The following is a 20,920-nucleotide window of genomic DNA, read 5'->3' as shown; positions in this document are numbered from 1 at the left end:
ATGTTTGTACAGTGCCTTGCAGATTGGGGCCCTCAGGTGGTACTGTAACATGAACCATTATTTAACAAATATGAAAAAACAAACAAATTGACGAACTCTGGTTGGGTTTGAGAGTGACTAACGACAAAACATAATAATATTTGCAATGAGTAATCTGACGTCTCACACACCCAGCTTGACTGACAGGAGTTTTTTCAGATGATTTGGAATGAACTCATTTAGGAAAGTGCTTTATTTAAATAAATATAATTCTTCATGGGCAAGTGTCACTTTATAATTGGAAAATAAACAATGCAATTAACATCTGTGACACTTTGTGGGTTCACCCAGGCCAGTAAAGATTGTGTTACCACCTGCCCTGAAACCCTGGGTGCTTCTGTGCTCTGCAACTTTGGCTCAGAGCCCTGGTGCTAGCAGCCTGCTTCCAGCACCATGACCTCACCCTGGCTTCCACCAGCCTGGTTATTCTTTGCAGTGTGACACCAACAGCCCTTCTAGTCTCGAGTGTCTCCATAACCATCTCCCCTGCACTGTCCAGGCCCTCTCACTGGACCCTCACAGAAGCTAAGTTTGCTGCCTCCAAAGAGACACGGTACGCACACCAGCCTGCTAGATTAGCTGAGGCTTTTACCCTTTTAGTTTAACATACAGCACTGAGATGGTTTTGTAAAAGTAAAACAAGTTTATTAAGAATGCAACCTCGATGTAAGTGACACCAAATTGAAGGAACAGGGATAGATGTGGTTACACAAACAAGTAAAAATACACTTTCAAGACTAAAAGAGAATTTACCAAATTAGAGTCTTTTGTTCAAAGTAAGTTTCTCACTACAGTTATTCTTCCTGCATGTCTGGCCAGTCTTTAACCAAGCTCCAACAAAGAGTCCAAAGCGCTTGGTTTCTGTGTCTCCTCAGGTGAAGGATAACCTAAAGTTTCTTTCCAGTTCTGTATAGTCCCCCGAAGTTCATTGGCCTGGTGTCAAGAGCCAGAAAGGTCCCCTGGGTGATTTAGTCTCTTGTCTCCTCTGGGGGGGGGGGGGCATGATCAAAGTGTCCCTCCCTGATGAGTTCCCATGTGATGTTTCCTGCAGCAATTGTACAATGCAAATGAAGTCTTCCCTCTATCTGTGAGCTGGTTGCTTTGTTTACTACTGCTATATCCCCATTGTCCATGGTTCACAAGGCAGACAGCGAATCCACAACCCTTTGTCTAGGAGGAACTTGTTTAACAACTTTTCCTGAGTCACTTGCCTGGTTTAAACACATTTTAGTCACATTTCTAGCACATCTGCTCTTAACAACAGGAGAGTGGGTTTGTGGGGGAGGGGTGGGGAGAAAACCTGGATTTGTGCTGGAAATGGCCCAACTTGATTATCATACACATTGTAAGGAGAGTGATCACTTTAGATAAGCTATTACCAGCAGGAGAGTGGGGTGGGAGGAGGTATTTTTTCATGCTTTGTGTGTATATAAAAAGATCTTCTACACTTTCCGCAGTATGCATCCGATGAAGTGAGCTGTAGCTCACGAAAGCTTATGCTCAAATAAATTGGTTAGTCTCTAAGATGCCACAAGTACTCCTTTTCTTTTTGCGAATACAGACTAACACGACTGTTACTCTGAAACCTAACATCATTATTAACATCTCATCATTCTTGCTCCTGGGTGACAGAAAGGAGCACAACTCTGTCATCTTCTCCCACATACTACAACTGCCTGGCCTCACTTTCTCTTCCCCTATAAGGGAAGTGGCTTTTGCAGAAAACTATCTCTTGACTATTTGAAGCTAAAATCCCACTAATTGGGTAGAAAGTTCGTTACATGATCAGAGCCAAATTCTGCTCTTCACTATGCTTTTGCAGCCCCTGCTGAAGACAACAGGGACAATTTGGCCCCAGCTATGTGGCTACCCAGTTAATTGGACACTTTGTGCCAATGCAGTTTGAATCCACATTCCCTTACAACCACTAGGGTAATTTAATCTAAAGTTTTAGACCCTCTCTGAATATTGCATGTGGTACTGTGCACTCAGTCTAATGAAAGACATTCAGGTTCTGGAGAAGATACAGGCAACATGGCTCACAGGAGAAAAGAAAAAAAAATCTTACGACATTTTCTTACAGTCTTCTAAAAATTAAGATGTTTACTTCTTGAAAAACTGTTACTCAGTTGCCATTTTTTGTGCTGGATATTAAACTCTGTAGGAAAGACTGGGGTGGGTTTGACACATGGACTTGATTAGAAGTTGGGGGAAGGACTGGTTTAGGTAGATATACTGGGAAAGGCATTGGGAAGCATTAATATGTTTGCATGTTTTGGATGATTTTAATAGCAGATAACATTCCCCAAGTGTACCATGCTAAAAGCAGAGTCTCCTTCCAAATAAGCAGACTAATTGAGCTTCTGGACTTACGGCTCTCTTCATTCTAAAAACTGCTCTGGATTCTGTATGCATCTTTGAGAGCTTGGAGACAGGATCATTGATTATACAGCACCTGCTTGATTTATGTAAAAATAACTGCTTAGCAGCTGTGTGTGTTCAGGGGCCGTGCAGAGAGAAGCTGACTTTGTCAGTCACAGATTGGCCTCCTTGTCTCCAGTTTTTTTTTTTTAATAAAAACAATTTAACTTAAAAGTTTTTAACACTGTGTGATGGGAGTGCCAGGGCACGGTCAGTTACGGTGTCCTTCCCACAGCTTCGTGTTAGGACTCTAATAACTGCAAAGAGCTGTAAGTATGCTGGAAAAGGAAATAATTTCCCAACTAGCATTTTAGCATTTGTTAATCTGACTGCTCAACTCCATTAGGGTGATTGGGTTAGAGCAGTGAGAGGGTTCACTTACAGAAAAAAAATAAATCCACATATCCTGTCTTAGAGCTGTAGCAACATACGGGCCGTCACCAGCCAGATCTAGCGAGGACTAGCTGTAGATTTGAAGTTGACAGCCTTTCTTCTAATCAACAGAGTATCTTCCGTTGTACTTAGATTGTAAAATCTGGGGGCAGGAGCCATCTTTTGCTGTGTGCATGTAACCAACATGTGTTACACTGCAGCATTTGACTGTTTGGTCCACAAACAGGGAGAGAAGCAGTGGGAAGGAAACATGGATTTTAGCTGGAATATTCTGCACCTCTGCACATGGGCATAGGGCAGGGCAGTTCAGCTAGAAAGTCCCAGAAACATCCAGAACTAGGGAGTGGTAGTTACTAGGCATGCTCAGTAGCTGTTTCAAAAGCTGCATGGGAAGTTTCTTTGGTGGGGAAACTCACTTGGCAGGTCACACCCAGTCATCCGCGGAGACCTGAGCCAGAGTGCAGGGGTTAAAAGGTTATAAATAGAGGTGTTAAAGACAGCCCTGTGGACACAGTGGCTGATCTATGCAGGACCAAGAGATGAGATGTGTCTGCTGGCAAGGCTAGGTTCCAATCCCCGTACCACTTTGGACACTTTGGAGATTTTTGTTTCTCCAGCAATGGTTGACCGCTCAACGATTAACCCAGGGGTTGGAATGCGGCTACCTGTGGAGATCCCCTGACTCTTTGCTAACACGGCTTGGAAGTGTTTGGAAAGGAATTAGAGGCTGCCATGCTGCTTGAGTGTGGAAGGATCCAGCTGTTAAACAAGTTATGGGCCTCTTAATAAAGGCTGAGAAATCACCTGTAAGAGAAGATGAAAGGAGAATGTGAATGTGTAAGTACAGAAGTGTAAATGTTACATACATTGGCACCTTTGGTTTTAATATAATAGCAACGAAGTGGAGAGGTCTGTCTAAGGAACACCTATAGACTTACTGCAGAATAACTTTTATTTCAAGAATATTCATAGTTTTCCAAATTCTATTTGCAATATTTGGTGTGTATTAAATATTTGTTTGTTAAACTGTATGGTACTCTCTCTTCAGAGCTGGGGGGGAGAGGGGGGGGCTATTAACATTTACTTGTCAGGATTTGACATGCAGTAGCCCTGAGGTTTTAACTGCGTAATTCTTTCTGAAAAGACAGAAGTCGGGCCAGGGCTACAGCCACGGATTACGGGTGAGCTGAGATTCAGGAATATGTGAGCACAATAATTATACAGACTACTGCCTCAGCATCTCTCTAACCCATTTCAGGCACCCCGCATAATGCGATGGGGCCCTGGTCCCTGACTGTGGCCTCTGACTGCTACTGAAGTATAAATAATTACTATTAGTGGGGAAAGGCTTGTTTTTCCCCCCCAATATGAATATTGATCATTTGGTTTCTTATAAGGAATTTTAACATCTGAGGTGGACTGAGTGGCTTACGCATCATGTGTCCATATGCAAATATTCAGGGGATGATTTAGGGGTGCTTTACATAGTCGAGCAGATATGTTGGTAGCCTGTGCTATCACTTGCCAATGAAGGTGATGTCCTTGCCAATCTTGGACGTTCCATATTTTAGCATAGGCAGTAATGCTTGGGCACACATCATAGAGTAGCGCAGTGGTTCTCAAACTGTGGGCCGGGACCCCAAAGTGGGCGGCGACTCTGTTTTAATGGGGTTACCAGGGCTAGCGTTAGACTCGCTGTGGCTCGGGGCTGAAGCCCAAACCCCACTACCTGGGCTGAAGCTGAAGCCTGAGGGCTTCAGCCCTGGTCAGCAGGGCTCAGGCTTTGGCTTCAGCCCTGGATGGCAGGGCTCAGGTTATAGGCCTGCAGCCCAGGGCTGAAGCCCTTGGTCTTTGGCTTCCCCCTTGCCCGCCCCCCGCCCCCTCCCTCGGCCCAGGGCAGTAGGGCTCGGGATTTGGCTTTGTCCCCGGTCCCCAACCCCACCCGGGGTGGCGGGGATCTGGCTTCAGTCCCTGCTCCTGGGTCATGTAGTAATTTTTGTTGTCAGAAGGCGGTCGTGATACAATGAAGTTTGAGAACCGCTGGAATAGTGCAATTATTTCAATGTTAACATTGTGCTACTATATGTTATGCTGTGAAGTATCAGATAAAGTATTTACCAGGGCCTGAACAGTGATTATTTAATTATTTAATTAACTCTCTTGCCCTTCTGCCCTCTGGTATTGTTCGGTCACCGTCAGATGTCACTTATGTCATGAACAAGGCTTCACCATCCCTGTCTATGCTGGACCGCTGTTTGTATGTCTGCTACATCCCATAAGTTCTTTCTCTCTGGGCAGTGTTTGATAGAGGGATTCTTTCGGTCAGTCCCTTGTGTGTGTTCCTCTCACTGCCCAGTGGCATGACTGCAATGGTACATGCTCAACTTCATTTTTAACACATCCCAGATATTTCCCTCTTCTCTGGGTAACATTACAAATAAGGAGTTGGTGAACTCTCTGAAACTGCAGTTGTGATAAATGCATTCCATTTAATATCCTATAATTTTTCTAAGGCATTTGCTTTTAAAATCATTTAGACATTTGTTTATATCTTGGATTTCAAGCTTTTACCTCCATATATGAAGATAGAAATAACACTTGAGTTCAAGAATTGTAGTTTCGATAATTCAAAGATCTACAACTTAAAGACCAAATATTGTTTAAGATGGTAAATGCAACTGTTATCTGCCAATTCAGGACTAATTTTCTTCTGGGTTTCCCCACTGCCTTGCGCATTGCAGTCAAGGTATGCAAATGGACTCACCTCTTGTATTCTTTTGCTTTCTAAAATAATGCTTAAGTTGGGATTTGCTGGGGGTCTCAAAAGATAGGGTTAATAATCAGCTATGAAAAAAAAACAGGCTGGACTGGTTTGTTTACCTGCCGTGTCCACAGGTTCGGCCAATCGCGGCTCTCACGGGCCACGGTTTCCCGCTCTAGGCCAATGGGGGCTGCGGGAAGCGGCGGGGGCCAAGGGATGTGCTGGCCGCCCTTCCCGCAGACCCCATTGGCCTGGAGCAGCGAACCGTGGCCAGTGGGAGCTGCGATCGGCCAAACCTGCGGACGTGGCAGGTAAACAAACTGGTCCGGCTCGCTAGGGGCTTTCCCTGAACAAGCGGTGGACTAGCTTTGAGACGCACAGTTCTAGAGTATTGTTTTGAGCCATGCAATGACTGGAAAAATCATGGAGCAGGTCCTCAAGGAATCAATTCTGAAGCACTTAGAGGAGAGGAAAGTGATCAGGAACAGTCAGCATGGATTCACCAAGGGAAAGTCATGCCTGACTAATCTAATTGCCTTCTATGACGAGATAACTGGCTCTGTGGATGAAGGGAAAGCAGTGGATGTGTTGTTCCTTGACTTTAGCAAAGCTTTTGACACTGTCTCCCACAGTATTCTTGCCAGCAAGTTAAAGAAGTATGGGCTGGATGAATGGACTATAAGGTGGATAGAAAGCTGGCTAGATTGTCGGGCTCAACGGGTAGTGTTCAATGGCTCCATGTCTAGTTGGCAGCTGGTATCAAGTGGAGTGCCCCAAGGATCGGTCCTGGGGCCGGTTTTGTTCAATATCTTCATAAATGATCTGGAGGATGGTGTGGATTGCACCCTCAGCAAGTTTGCAGATGACACTAAACTGCGAGGAGAGGTAAATACGCTGGAGGGTAGGGATAGGATACAGAGGGACCTAGACAAATTGGAGGATTGGGCCAAAAGAAATCTGATGAGGTTCAACAAGGACAAGTGCAGGGTCCTGCACTTAGGACGGAAGACTCCAATGCACCGCTACAGACTAGGGACCGAATGGCTTGGCAGAAGTTCTGCAGAAAAGGACCTAGGGGTTACAGTGGACGAGAAGCTGGATATGAGTCAACAGCGTGCCCTTGTTGCCAAGAAGGCCAATGGCATTTTGGGATGTATAAGTAGGGGCATTGCCAGGAGATCGAGGGACGTAATCGCTCCCCTTTATTCAACATTGGTGAGGCCTCATCTGGAGTACTGTGTCCAGTTTTGGGCCCCACACTGCAAGAAGGATGTGGAAAAATTGGAAAGAGTCCAGCGGAGGGCAACAAAAATGATTAGGGGACTGGAACACATGACTTATGCGGAGAGGCTGAGGGAACTGGGGATGTTTAGTCTATGGAAGAGAAGAATGAGGTGGGATTTGGTAGCTGCTTTCAACTACCTGAAAGGGGGTTCCAAAGAGGATGGATCTAGACTGTTCTCCATGGTAGCAGATAACAGAACGAGGAGTAATGGTCTCAAGTTACAGTGGGGGTGGTTTAGGTTGGATATTAGGAAAAACTTTTTCACTAGGAGGGTGGTAAACACTGGAATGCGTTACCTAGGGAGGTGGTGGAATCTCCTTCCTTAGAAGTTTTTAAGGTCAGGCTTGACAAAGCCCTGGCTGGGATGATTTAATTGGGGATTGGTCCTGCTTTGAGCAGGGGGTTGGACTAGATGACCTCCTGAGGTCCCTTCCAACCCTGATATTCTATGAATGCCTGTGTATCCATCTACACTTTTTTCTCCTAATAAAGTCCACAGTAGTGCAAAGAGCGGAGATGAGAGAATACATCAGTGTTTGACAGTGCCTATCCTGAACCATTCACTCAATCTGCATTTACTCTAACTGTGTATGCTGAGCCTTGATATAAAGACTTGACAATGTTAATTATTTCTGCGGGCATATCATAACACTTCAAGATGTTCCAGAGTGAATCACAATACAGCCTTCTCATAGCCCTTCTGTACTTATTGATAGCTATTTTATTTTAATGGTTGCTGCCATCAGTTCACCCTCAGTTTGAATCCTGAGGATTCTGCTAATTCTACACACTGAATAGCAGGAACAATGATATAATGTGGGTGGAAAGAAGCAACTTGTCATCGTCACATTAAACACAATTACCTGTAGGAATAGGAATTAATGGCCACTCTAAGCATGGGAAGACATTAAAGCCAGAGATGCCCTAGGGTTCAGAACTATGACCAGTACTGTTGAATATGTCCATAGATTAAGTACCTGAAAGAGCAGATAAAAATGTGTTGATAACTCAGAATTATTTAGGTTAGTCAAGCCCATGTGAGAAACTCTAGAAGGCTCTGACAAAACTTGATAAGTTTCATCTGCCAACATGGTGCTCAGTTAAGATAGCTGGAAAGCAATGCATATTGGGAAGAGCCATTAAAAACACAAATTCACACAGACATTCAGAATTAGTGACCTCAAGGAAAAGATCAAGGAGTTAAGATAGAGAGCTCATAAGACATCTAGCCAATAGGCTATAATGTTCAACAAGGGAACCACTGTAAAACGTTAGGCTGCATGATCAAAGGAATAGAGAATATTAGAAAACAATTGTACAAATCAGGGGCACACTTAAATAACCATGGAGCACCATGGCCGCTTCCTGTCTGTTAGGCACCCACTCATGGCAAGAGTTGCCTCTGTGGCCAGTTTGCCTCCATTTGCCCTTCAGCCAGGCCTCTTTGGGTATGTCCACACTGCAGTTAGACACCATGGCTGGCCTATACCAGCTAACTTGGGCTCAAAGGTTCAGGCTGCAGCAGAAGCGTCAACTTGGTGATTTCTCCGGGGGTGCTGGACCCCTGCTCCACCTCAGACCCCATCCCCACTCCACCTCTTCCCCCCCAAGGCTCCACCCCCACCCCTTCCTGCCCCTGCTCTGCCTCTGCCCCGCCTCATCCTTCCCCTGCTCCACCCCCCCGCCCCAAATGCCTCCTGCATGCCGCTGAACAGCTGATTGCAGCATGCAGGAAGCACTGGGAGGAAGGGGAGGAGCTGATTGGTGGGGCCCACCAGCGGGCGGGACTCTGGGAGGCGCTGGGAGAGTGGGGGAGGAGCTGATTCGTGTGGCTACCAGTGGGTGCTGACCACCCACTACTTTTTTCCCCATGGATGCTCCAGCCCCGGAATAGCCACGTAGTCAGCACCTATGGGCTGTGGGACTGTTTAACTGCAATGCAGAAGTTCCAGCTCGGGCTGCAGCTCCGGGACCCTCCCACCTCGCAGGGTCCTAGAGCCCAGGCTCTAGCCCAAGCCTGGACATCTAAACCATAATTAATCAGCCCTACAGCCCGAGCCAGCTGGCATGGGTCAGCCGTGGGTTTTTAATTGTGGCGTGGACATACCCTTTAACAACTCACTCAGTCTCCTGTGACCTGCTAACCTCAAATCCTTTAACTTACTCTTCCCCAGCTCTCCTCAGGCTGACAACTTAGCCAAAACCCAGAAGAGTTCCAAACAAAATACAAAGCTTTCAGCTCATCCTCCTTTCTCTAACTTCCACTCACAGGCTTTATCCGGCTAGGGCTCTGCAGGGGACAGACTTGTCCCAGATAGCTGCCCCTTCCACCAGCCCCAGCTCCACACACCCTCCTTTTTCTTCTCCTTCCCCAGCTTCTTACCTCTGGATGTCGCTGCTGCTCTCTGGACACCACCCCTCCCTGCAATTTCCTGTTGTAGTGGAATCACCTGATTCCTCTTAGGTGGGACTCATCTCATGGAGGTTCGGTCCATCAATATCTATTATCCAAGATGGGCAGGGATGGTGTCCCCTAGCCTGCTTGCCAGAAGCTGGGAATGGGTGACAGGGGATGGATCGCTTGATGATTACCTGTTCTGTTCATTCCCAATGGGGCATTGGCCACTGTTGGAAGATCAGATACTGGGCTAGATGGACCTTTGGTCTGACCCAGAAAGGCCGTTCTTATGTTCTTATCTTGAAATCAGGCTCTCCAACCCATGATGGGCTGGTCACCTTTTACATACCAGCCTCACTCCCCCAGGGCAAAGTGTACCTGCAAAATAAATTATTCCCCACTCTTTTTTTTTTTTTAAACCCATGTCACCAGTCCTGTGAAGACGCAGTCTGGGTCTGTAGGATTTCCAGCTCTGCCACAATTTTGCTTACCATGATAAGCAAGCGATCTCATTCCTCAGTGGCTTCCTGGCATTTGTCAATTAGCTGCTCCCATGTGCCCTGAGGAGAAGCTCGGCTAATCATGCATTCCTTGTTATCCCAGTGGTCACTGTCTGGGTGCCCATCACCTGCCCCGCCCCCCGGGCATTGTCTGGGTTTCAACGGGAACCCCCTGAGTAAGGTCTGGATGGAATCCTAGTTCCTCCCTCTTAGGGGAAATCCAAGCAAGGTCCATCTCCCAAACCAGTACCTTCTCCCTAGAACTCCCTACCACCTGTGGAAAACCCAGTTCGAATACATCCTCAGCTTTCTTTGTTGTGTCTCTTTCATGTGCTAAGCCTGAAGCATCTCCCTCCTTTACAGAGTGGGTCAAAACCTTCTCCTTTACCGATACAGAGAGTTCATCAATTCCTCTTAGCAAACTGTATACTGCATCTGCATTTTCTGGGCTGCCTGGAGGGCTATGCCTCTCTCCTGGCACAAACTATTCCTCTTTACTATCCTCAGTTTGTCACTTCCCCCACTCGTGGTACCAATCCATGAGATGGCAAGACTTCTGTTTGTGCCCTCTTCTCCCACACTGACAACAAAACTCCAGGGGTCCTGTCCCCACCTTATTCCTTGCTACCTCATTGTTGTCCCTGGCTGCATGATTGAACCACCTGGGCCCTCAGCATCTCCAGCTCCCCTTCGAACTGACTCACCATAATTAGGAGGCAATCCTTCTCTTCTGCAATGTCCCAACACTCCTCCTGCAGCTCACTAACAGCTGCTTGCAGAGCCTGTTCTGAAGCCACTAGCTTCTCCTGAAGCCTCTTTGCTTCTGCCATTGCTTTCCACACAACCTCTTCCTCCAAGGTCTGAGTGCCCACCCTGGATTGTTCCGTCCTTGTATTTGTCCCTATTTCAGCCTGCTTCATCTCAGTGCCAACCATTTTTGTCCTTCAGCTCCCTGCAGTACCCTACCAGGTGCCACAAGACACATTCTTCTTTCTTTCTACCTTCTTCAGGGAGCCCGCCCCTTACTCCTGCATATTACTCACTCACTCCTGCATGACATTATTGAAGCAAGTAGCTCAATATGTTTATTTTTAGGATAACATTCACACATGAATAAGAACACAATCTGAAGTTAGACTAGCAAGGAGAACAATTACCAGGACTCTCAATACGTATACTTGAGAGAATAAACTTGTAACTATCACTTTGAAACAAGGATGAGATTTCACCTGAAGGAGATTACTGTACCGTCATCCAGTTAGATTTAGCAGAGATTTTGTCTTCTTCTGAAACACAAGGCATAGACCTATCCAAGTTTCCCATTGACTTTAGTGGGAGTTCTGGGTGTACAAGGAATGCAGGGCCTCATGTAACTTTTCTCCCATTAAGAGTTCCCCAGGATTCCCAAGCACTTTTGTTCTGGTAAATGTATCACATTTTATGCCTGGGAGGCCCTGACTGGCTGCTGAGAAAGTTAATTATATTCCTCCTGATGGAATATTCCACCATGACAGCACTATTGGGGGAGCATCTTCTCCTTCAAATAAATACCGCCATCCATTATTCATGAAAACAAACACAGAAATCACTAAATACCAAAAAGAAAGGGAGGCAAGGTGGGTGAGGTAATATTTTTCATTGGACCAACTTCTCTTGGTGAAAGAGACAAGCTTCCGAGACCTGAAGAAGAGCTCTGTGTGGTTCGAAAGCTTGTCTCTCTCACCAGCAGAAGTTGGCCCCTTAAAAGATGTCTCTAATAGGCTGGGACTGACATGGCTGCATACAAAAAGAAAGGGACTCAGCTTAATTTTGTCCATTTTGTCCCCATGGGGCTCATTAAATAACAAACTTACTCCATAACATATACCCCTAATAATAGCAATAACAGCAACAATGTTTCCTATTTTATGCAATGCCTATATATCTCTGGCATTCTACGAGCCTCACAGACCATGGAATAAGCAGATTTAAGACTACAATTCATGCAAGATTAAAACAGAAACAATTAGAACTAATTCAAAACACAAATAAAATCAATGTGCCACTAACAGAGTATAAAGTATAATTCTAATGAGGTAAGGATTTTTTTTTCACAGGCTGAAGATTCAAAGCCAAACTCATGGATGAGGTGCAACTTAAGTTGGTGCATGTTAGAATCCATTTGTCCTACTTACCTCACTTAATTAACTTGTAAATGAATGGAACGAAGTGTAAGATGCTGTAATGTGCGTGCTAAGGAGCTGAAAGTTAATGTAGGAACGGAGTTTGCTTTGACTTAGATTTTACACCTTCCTCTTCGTTCCTTTTCTTGTCCCCTTGTAGTGTGAGTTACAGCAACGTGGCTTTACTCCGCCTAAGTGGGTCAAATTGAGCTGTTATATGTAAAGGGATGAACACAAGTTACCTGTTAAGTGGATGTGAATTCAAAGGACTAGATTATGAAACCCTTATGCATATTAGTGAACACTGACTCACACAACCCATGCTTTCAAGGGTGAATGAGGATTGTACAATCCACCCCTAAAAAATCAGTCTAAGGGCATGAAAGCTGGGTTAACATACACTTAGAAAGAGCCAGAAGGTGTAAGATAAACAAGTGTGGGTTCCCTCTAAACTTCTTAGACACAGAGGGCCAGGTTAAGACAAAATGTGTAAGTGGTGTAAGTTAGAACCCCTTGCACTCAGACTCCCCATGACCTACACATTCCAGCTCTACCCATGTGTACAGGAGTCAAAATGGATTAACTCACACTCCACCCAAATGGAAAGAGATATAAATGTGAAAGTTCAAATAGCCCCCCATCCTGCTTCAATATGCCCCTCCCTACGCCTTCTCAAGGGTGGTCCTTAACAAATATATAACTACTCCAGCTTGCAGTCGATGGAGCACCACCAATTTATGCTAGCCCAGAAACTTACTTGTTATCTGTACTGCAGACCTGTGAAGCTCACATTAGGGCAGATCATCACCAAGACAAGAGTGAGTATCCTGTAACTAGCAGCATCTTCCAGATGGACTCTGCATACTCAGCAGGTTCCTGTTCCTGAGCCACAGGTCAGAGACCCACCCAGAAACTGGTGCTTGAGATTCTCCTCAGTTTTAATGGACATGTCTGGATAACCTGCGCTAGAAGCAGAGAAGTTTGCTTTATTTTTCAAACAAAATTGATGGTCGGTGACCTCTTAGTGGCATTGGGAGGATCTGCAATTAGTTTTATGGAATGATTTCATAAGAAACACAAAGCCCATAGCTGTAATTTGTAGGCAAACAATTAGCTTCCTTATGCTGGAAGTGCAGGCCTGCTTTAGAGCTGCATTTATAATAAAGAAGAAAGGAAGTTTCTGAAAGGGTTTTACTCTCATAATTCATTGAAATTAACTTTTATGTCAGATAGATAGCATAACTATTTAAGCTGGTTTATTTGCTTGTTTGCAATGAGGGTGAATGTTCCTATTTCCATATTTAATTGCTTTCTACAGAGTGTCACATTACTAATCAATGTTAAATTCTTTCCTGGACTCTTCCTACTCATTCATAATCATCCATTAGAAAAAACAAAAAATCAGCTATTTGTGAGACTCCAGACTATAAAAGGAGGACATAATTTTAAATGAGCAATGCTGCAATATTATCTCAAGAGGTCAAGGCTGTACAAAATATTTATTGATGAATTTCTGTTCTGATTTAGAGCCTGATCCATTCAAATCTATGGGCTTGGATCAGGTCCTTAGGGTGCAAAACCGAGTAGGTGTTTTTCTGGCTTTGTGGGCCAGTTTATATGTCCAAGACCCAGTGATGTGGAATGGAGAGAATTGGCTGTACCTGTCTTCATGTTCACTGATTGTTTTTGGCTGACCTCTGAATTTGGGAAAGTCATGGTATTCTATGAAGCTGTGCAATTGGAATACAACCGAGCAATATTTCAGTCAGTATCAATAAGCCATTTCTTCCAAGAGATTTGAGGTCTAATCCTGCAATTTGTATGCAGGCAAAACACCCACTAATTTCTCCAGGTGTTCTGCTTATGAAAGACCACAAGTTGTGCTGCCTACTGCTTCTCAGCTACAGATTCCGGAAGTGGGCCCAGAAGAAAGGGAAGGTGCCAAAGGTAGACCCAGAAGAGAAGGAACTATCAGCGGGTCAAAAATTCCAACAACCGGTTACACAGCAAGTATGAGATATACTGTCAGCTGCTATCTTCATACCCTGAATTACTAGGGATATTTGCATTTAAACAAAATCTTTATTTCTTTAAGAGTTCATCTTCTCCTACCACTTATTTCTGACCTGAATTCAATAATTGTCTCTTCGTTGACATCACAGTCCTTTTACTTGTGCTGTCATACTGAAATCTGGTCCAAATCCATCCCTCTGGTGCTACTGAAATATACTTCTAGGTGGGGAAAGGCAACTCAAATCTGGGAGGTGCCATCTACTCCCATTAGGTTCATTTGTGCATGTCCTTGTGCCTATTCCAGTTGGAAACTGTCTTGGTTTCCTACTTTTCCACCATCAATATAGTATGTGGCTTGAACTGATATTTCCTGTAGGCCTTCAAATAATACATGGTTCCATGTTCTAAAATACCTGAAGTCTGCCAGTTCATTTATTCTCAATCAGCAATGCTGTATATTCAGTGTCTTAACCAGTTCATTTAGATTTAACAAGATGGGTACTGCGTACTTATCCGATGTCAACTGATTGCAAAAAGAGCACTAAGTGGAGGTTTAATGGGCATGTAAGTGATAAGTTCAATTACCCTGTAATGATTTGGAAATTACATGAGCTACACATTTTGTGATTGTGTCCTTATAGAAAACACACAAAACTTGTGAGGAAATTTTAGCTATTTAATGAACAGTTTTAAAAGCCTATTCTGGACTTAATCAGATATCAATTAGTTGGAAAAAGGAAATCTTAAATTAACATTTATTAACCATATTAATTGACAGCAGCCTTAGTAGTTGGTACACTGCCGCACAGAAGCCCATTTTCACAATGATGTGCAATGCGGCATGGTGGGTGCAAACCAGACAGGGCTCATTGCTCCGCTTCGACATCTGTGAAAAATTCAATTATTCCCCTACGCTTAATGTATTCAATACATTGCTAATTATGCAGGCATCTCTTAAACAAGTGGGCATTAAATATATATCAGATTTACACTATCTCCAGAACATTTTTTCAGCCTTATTATGTACCCTTTGAAACTGGCACCCGCTATTTAATTAGCAGATAACACGGTGGATTATTAAATTTGAAACATAGCCATTTTGGCAGCATTTAACGTGTTACTATTTATTATGGTTGCTATGCAAAGGGATAATATTTAGGACAATGGCCACAATAGGGTACCTTTTCAGAAATAATGTTTTATATTTTACCTAAATTTTATGGAAACCAAAGTAACTGAGGACTGTCCATTTGTAAGGACTTAGTGAAATTTGAAACCGAGAGAACCCATTAGACCTTTTGTTTTAATTCTCACAAAGATGGCTTGGAGACTGGCAGAAAATTATTCCTCATTGTCTTGTTTCACTTGTATATTTAAATTGCTGAACCCTAGGGTAAACTAGCCCTCTTTGTAGATTTCTACCATCATTGTACAACATTTTTATATTCTTGATCCATGTTAAATATTTTAATTAGCTTTAAAAAAAAGAGTATAATTATCCATATCAGAACAAAGGAAAAATGAATATTGAACCCATTCCTTCTTCACCAGCAACAGAGCACTTATTTTTTCTCTGACATGAGTAGACCCTGCTCAGTCTGGCACCAGATAGCATTCACACTGGTCTCAGCCAAGATCTTAAGAAGAGCAATCTAAAGTTAGCCTCCTAAACCCATGTTCTGGGGGTATAGATAATCAGGTATAGGCTGCATGCCCACCTCACAGGGTTCTAGACCTCGGGGGTCTAGCCTGTGCAGGAATGTCTACGCTGCAATTAAACAGCCCCTTAGCACAAGCCCAAATCAACTGACGGGCCATCTGTGGGTGTCTAATTGCAGCGTAGACATGCCCTCTGGTTTCTGGGCTCCTGCCTGAGCTCTCATAATCTTTATTTGGCTTAAGTGCTTCTTAACCAATTAACTTCCACCCTGCTACTCAGCCAATTAGCTATCCACAGGTGGGTCTGGGTTGGCTCATTCTCCTTAGCAGAGCCTGTCACAGGGAGGTTGGTTGCCTGGCCCCTCAGAAGGCCAGCCCCTGTGACTGTTCCTAATCTCACTTGTGGCTCTAGGCATTGATGTAATACAAGCAATAAATAATAATAAGCTATTGATGCATCACATTGATAGCAAAATTAAGTACATTTTAACTTGAAGAAAGCTGCAGCCAACCCCCTGAGGTTCCTTCTTCCCATAATTCCCACTGCAATGCATACAGCTCTCCCTCCTCAAATACAGTTGTTGACTAGTTTGGGGTGATACAATGGCTAAACTCTCAGTGCACATCTGGAATCCTGGGATACAGATTCGGGTGATGTGCCTGTTTTATATGCATTTCTGATGCTACAAGGTCACTTTTGGCTGCACCTGGGATGGCAAATTTCAAAGCCATAGGCCAAAATCATGGAGCAGGTCCTCAAGGAATCAATTCTGAAGCACTTAGAGGAGAGGAAAGTGATCAGGAACAGCCAGCATGGATTCACCAAGGGAAAGTCATGCCTGACTAACCTAATTGCCTACTATGTGAGATAACTGGCTCTGTGGATGAGGGGAAAGCAGTGGACATGTTGTTCCTTGACTTTAGCAAAGCTTTTGACACTGTCTCCCACAGTATTCTTGCCATAAAGTTAAAGAAGTATGGGCTGGATGAATGGACAATAAAGTGGATAGAAAGCTGGCTAGATTGTCGGGCTCAACGGGTAGTGATCAATGGCTCCATGTCTAGTTGGCAGCCGGTATCAAGTGGAGTGCCCCAAGGGTTGGTCCTCGGGCCGGTTTTGTTCAATACCTTCATTAATGATCTGGAGGATGGTGTGGATTGCACCCTCAGCAAGTTTGCAGGTGACACTAAACTGGGAGGAGAGGTAGATACGCTGGAGGGTAGGGATAGGATACAGAGGGACCTAGACAAATTGGAGGATTGGGCCAAGAGAAATCTGATGAGGTTCAACAAGGACAAGTGCAGAGTCCTGCACTTAGGACGGAAGAATCCCATGCACCGCTACAGACTAGGGACCGAATGGCTCGGCAGCAGTTCTGCAGAAAAGGACCTAGGGGTTACAGTGGACGAGAAGCTGGATATGAGTCAACAGTGTGCCCTTGTTGCCGAGAAGGCCAATGGGATTTTGGGATGTATAAGTAGAGGCACTGTCAGCAGATCGAGGGACGTGATCGTTCCCCTCTATTCGACATTGGTGAGGCCTCATCTGGAGTACTGTGTCCAGTTTTGGGCCCCACACTACAAGAAGGATGTGGAAAAATTGGAAAATGTCTAGTGGAGGGGAACTAAAATGATTAGGGGACTAGAACACATTACTTATGAGGAGAGGCTGAGGGAACTGGGGATGTTTAGTCTGCGGAAGAGAAGAATGAGGGGGGATTTGATAGCTGCTTTCAACTACCTGAAAGAGGGTTCCAAAGAGGATGGATCTAGACTGTTCTCCGTGGTAGCAGATAACAGAACGAGGAGTAATGGTCTCAAGTTACAGTGGGGGTGGTTTAGGTTGGATAGTAGGAAAAACTTTTTCACTAGGAAGATGGTGAAGCACTGGAATGCGTTAACCTGTTATTTCTGATATGTAGCCAGCAGAGATAAGACCTTTAAGTCAACTACACATCAGAAATAACAGGTTGGTTTACTAGTTTTGCTTGTCTGACTCATATAAAATGTGAGGAGGAATAATAGGAAAGCAGAAGTAAATAGGGAAAACTCAGACAAGACTTGCTTCACATACCAGGAAATAAGCATGGAATAAATTGCCAGGGAAGCCAATCTATGCAGAGCCCTCTCCACATGTGAACCTCCCATTGATCAGAGCACTGACAGATTATAAAATGGTGACGTGGATTATAAAATCTTTGGGGCAGGGATCATGTTTTCATAGGTGTGTTTGTATCACCCCCAATTCAGAAGGGCTGGGAAGAGCACTGCGTGCCACTGTTCTCTGCCTGTGGCCCATAATAGTTTCCTCTCCTGCGGGCTGTAATATTTTAGTCTAATTTCAGTTGTTGGGTTTAGGGTGCAGGTGCAGGGTGGTGTTGATGGCCTGTGATGTACAGGTCAGACTGGATAATCCGGTGATCCCTTCTGGCCTTGAACTCTGACTCTGACCCTGAGACTTGTTTGTGGAGTATCCAAAGCAAGAGGGTGGTGTTGAAATAAACCAGAATGCATGATGGCCCAAATACCATTTTCCTGCTGGCCCTAACATTCCTTATCTTCTCAACATGCAGTAGAAGTGACAGCAACTACCCAGTCCACCGGCTTTTTGAAAGATTTTAATCCCTCCTCTACAGAACACCCTTCTCCCCTTACTTGAACTCCGTGGGCTGAGCTCCCTGAGAAGTGCAATCAGAGATCCTCCTTCACCTGCCACTTCTGCATTATTAAAATACACTACCTGTACCTCTACCGTGTCTGCCTTAATCTGACAAAGGCATCCGGCCTCAGGGCAATTCAGAAGGGGGCCTCCAAAGCCCGGACAGTCGATCATTTTCCCCTTTTCATTAGTGAAAGCAAGGAGAAGCAGAGACGGATCTGTGAGCGCTGCTTTAATGAGCTGCAACCACCACCACAGTAATTCAGTGTGAGGCAGAAATTAGGCTGCGTGGCAAAACAACACTTTTGTTTAAAAAAAAAAAACCCTAAAGTAAACAAAACATGCACCCCTCCCACAATGCTCTTCGATAATTATGATCTGTAGTCACTGAGTGTGGCTTCCCTTCACCATCAAAGCACCAATTACAGTCTGGTCTTGGAGCAACAAGCAACTGGATAAGATCCACTAAACCAGTATTTGAAATGCACCTGGCTTTCAAGATCACAACTTTCTCGTCAGGGAAAAATTGGAAAGTGAGAGCTTCTCCCCTTGAGGGGGAAAAGTTCTCCTCAGGGGAATGAATCTCAGCGGCTAATGCTCTGTGGATCAAATACACCCTGATGTGGAGGATAAGCAAGAAGGCCCTACAGAGCCACATAAAGAGTCTTTTGCATCATGGAGGAACTCTCTCTATTTCAGCTCCACATAGACCAGAGTGGGAGGAGGGGTAGGTCAACACACAGATCCAGTGAGCCTAACACGCCACGAACGTAGACCCCGTGTGGTCTATGGCTGACATGTCCAACCACAGACTTCAGGTATGCAGTGTGACTTCTTGAGCCAAATTCATTGCTGGCATATGTGAATTCGTAGAACTTGCTTAAACCAGGAGTCAGTTCAGGCCCTTCTGTTTTAATGTAAGATTCTTTAGGAAGAATACATTTTGGGGAATTCCTTTAAAGGTAAATAATGTTTCTTTAGCCCCCCTCCCACAATGAAAACCCCAGCCATGCTACTATAGAAGCTACTGAGTGCTCGGTCACACCTCAGTAGAGACATTTTAAGCAAAAAAAATCTTTTATTAATGATGATGTAACTGGCTTGGGTTAAACAAGCATGTACATTTTTTAGGGGTTCTGAAAATATCCAGTCTGTTTCTTTTGAATCTCATTGCACCACTGGGCTGCCTGTTTCCAGCAAAGACCAGAAGCAGAAGAACCAACATATCAACAGAAAGCTTTCCTTGCTGTATTTACAGGCCATCTGGGAGCAAGAAGTAGTAGAAATCTTGAGTGACATAACGATACTTGACAATCATTACTGCTTTTCATCATCATCACAATTGTGCAAACAATATCTCATTCATCCTCCGCACCTGACCTGTGATATAGATAAGGATTAGCCCCTTTTCACTGGTGAGGAGACTGAGGCACAAAGAATTTGTCCAAAACTCAGATACATCTTTTTGCAGACTAGGCGCATCTGGAGCTAAATGAGTTGCCCAAGGCCAACCAATGAGACTGCCAGGGTCAGAATGCAGGAGTTGGTGGGCTGAAGTCCTGTTATTACTCTCTACAGTAACTATTATTGAGAGATTCCCAGCCCATTTCTACAGACTAAAGATGGTGCAGATACTTTGTGGCAGCATCTGAACTTGTTCAAACATCTGATCTTCCATAATTTTTTCATCGCTACTTTAATTTACTTTCTTTACTTTGCTCATCCATGAAATGGCTCTTCTGTGACTGCAGGTTCCACTCGGCTAAGATATCCCAGCATTCCCTGCACCGATGACAGGCAGCCTCCGTAATTAGCACTGGGGCAGAGAATTTGGGGAAAGGATAAATGTATTGATATTTAACTCTGGAAATGTTAGCAAATCAATGATGTGACTTAAAAGGAGTTGACCTTAAGCCATTTCCTCCCAATTCCCCACAAGTAGATTACCGTCTCCAACATTCATGGATCACAAGCAGCCCTGAGGTCAGTAAAGTGGTGTCTGCAGAAACATCCAAGCCCATTGGAATCCCTTGCCAAGTTGAGGTAACTACATCCCTGACACAGTAAAGAAAGAAGCAGGTCACCAAGGGCCAAATCCCACCTGGCCTCCATGGGTGCAAAGAGCTCAATATACAGCAGAATCCGTGTGATTCCCTAGATAGAGGGGCAGGATATGGGGAAGTCATGCATACAGTGAGCAGAGTGGAGCCCAGCTCTTCTGGGGCTCCCTGCAAGTTATTCAATGCTAGGTGGGCCGTCAGCAGTGTAGATCAACCCTGGGACCTCTGGATCTCAAACTCAACTGCCTGAGTTAAATGACCTATCTCTGTTGGCAGCCACGTCTGTAGTGGGCTCATCAACCTCTGTGCGACCCAGCCACCACACTGAGTGAGTGTGGGTTTCAGGTACAGGTGCCCCTGTGCACTTAGAGAGGCCCTTGAACTGCAGAAGCATACAGCTTCCCTCCACATGGACCCAGAGAGGCAGTAGGCTACTGGCACAAGACAGGGCATTTACTGACGAAGAGCCTCGTCCTGCTCCAGTGAGGTCAATGGGAGCTCGGTCATCACAGTGAGTGGGAGCAGAACTGCGCCTCAGGGTCCATTAGGCAGCCTGCATTCCTGCAAATC

General features: G+C 44.7%; 1 long non-coding RNA gene across 1 annotated transcript in view; it reads right to left on the bottom strand.

The window, feature by feature from the left end:
- Window positions 1-753: 753 nt before the first annotated feature.
- LOC311525730 overlaps window positions 754-20,920 on the bottom strand; it is a 36,497-nt gene continuing 16,330 nt past the window's right edge. The window contains exons 3-6 of the long non-coding RNA XR_014712847.1: window positions 12,717-12,924; window positions 11,972-12,150; window positions 7,763-7,876; window positions 754-3,657 (exon numbers count right to left, since the gene is read on the bottom strand). This is a non-coding gene — a long non-coding RNA (uncharacterized lncRNA). The remainder of the gene's footprint in view (window positions 3,658-7,762; window positions 7,877-11,971; window positions 12,151-12,716; window positions 12,925-20,920) is intronic.

The sequence above is a fragment of the Lepidochelys olivacea genome (genome assembly GCF_965140295.1).
Source record: "Lepidochelys olivacea isolate rLepOli2 genome assembly, chromosome: 8".
In the NCBI taxonomy this organism is placed as follows: Eukaryota; Metazoa; Chordata; order Testudines; family Cheloniidae; genus Lepidochelys; species Lepidochelys olivacea.
This window is presented reverse-complemented; position numbering and strand designations above follow the sequence as displayed.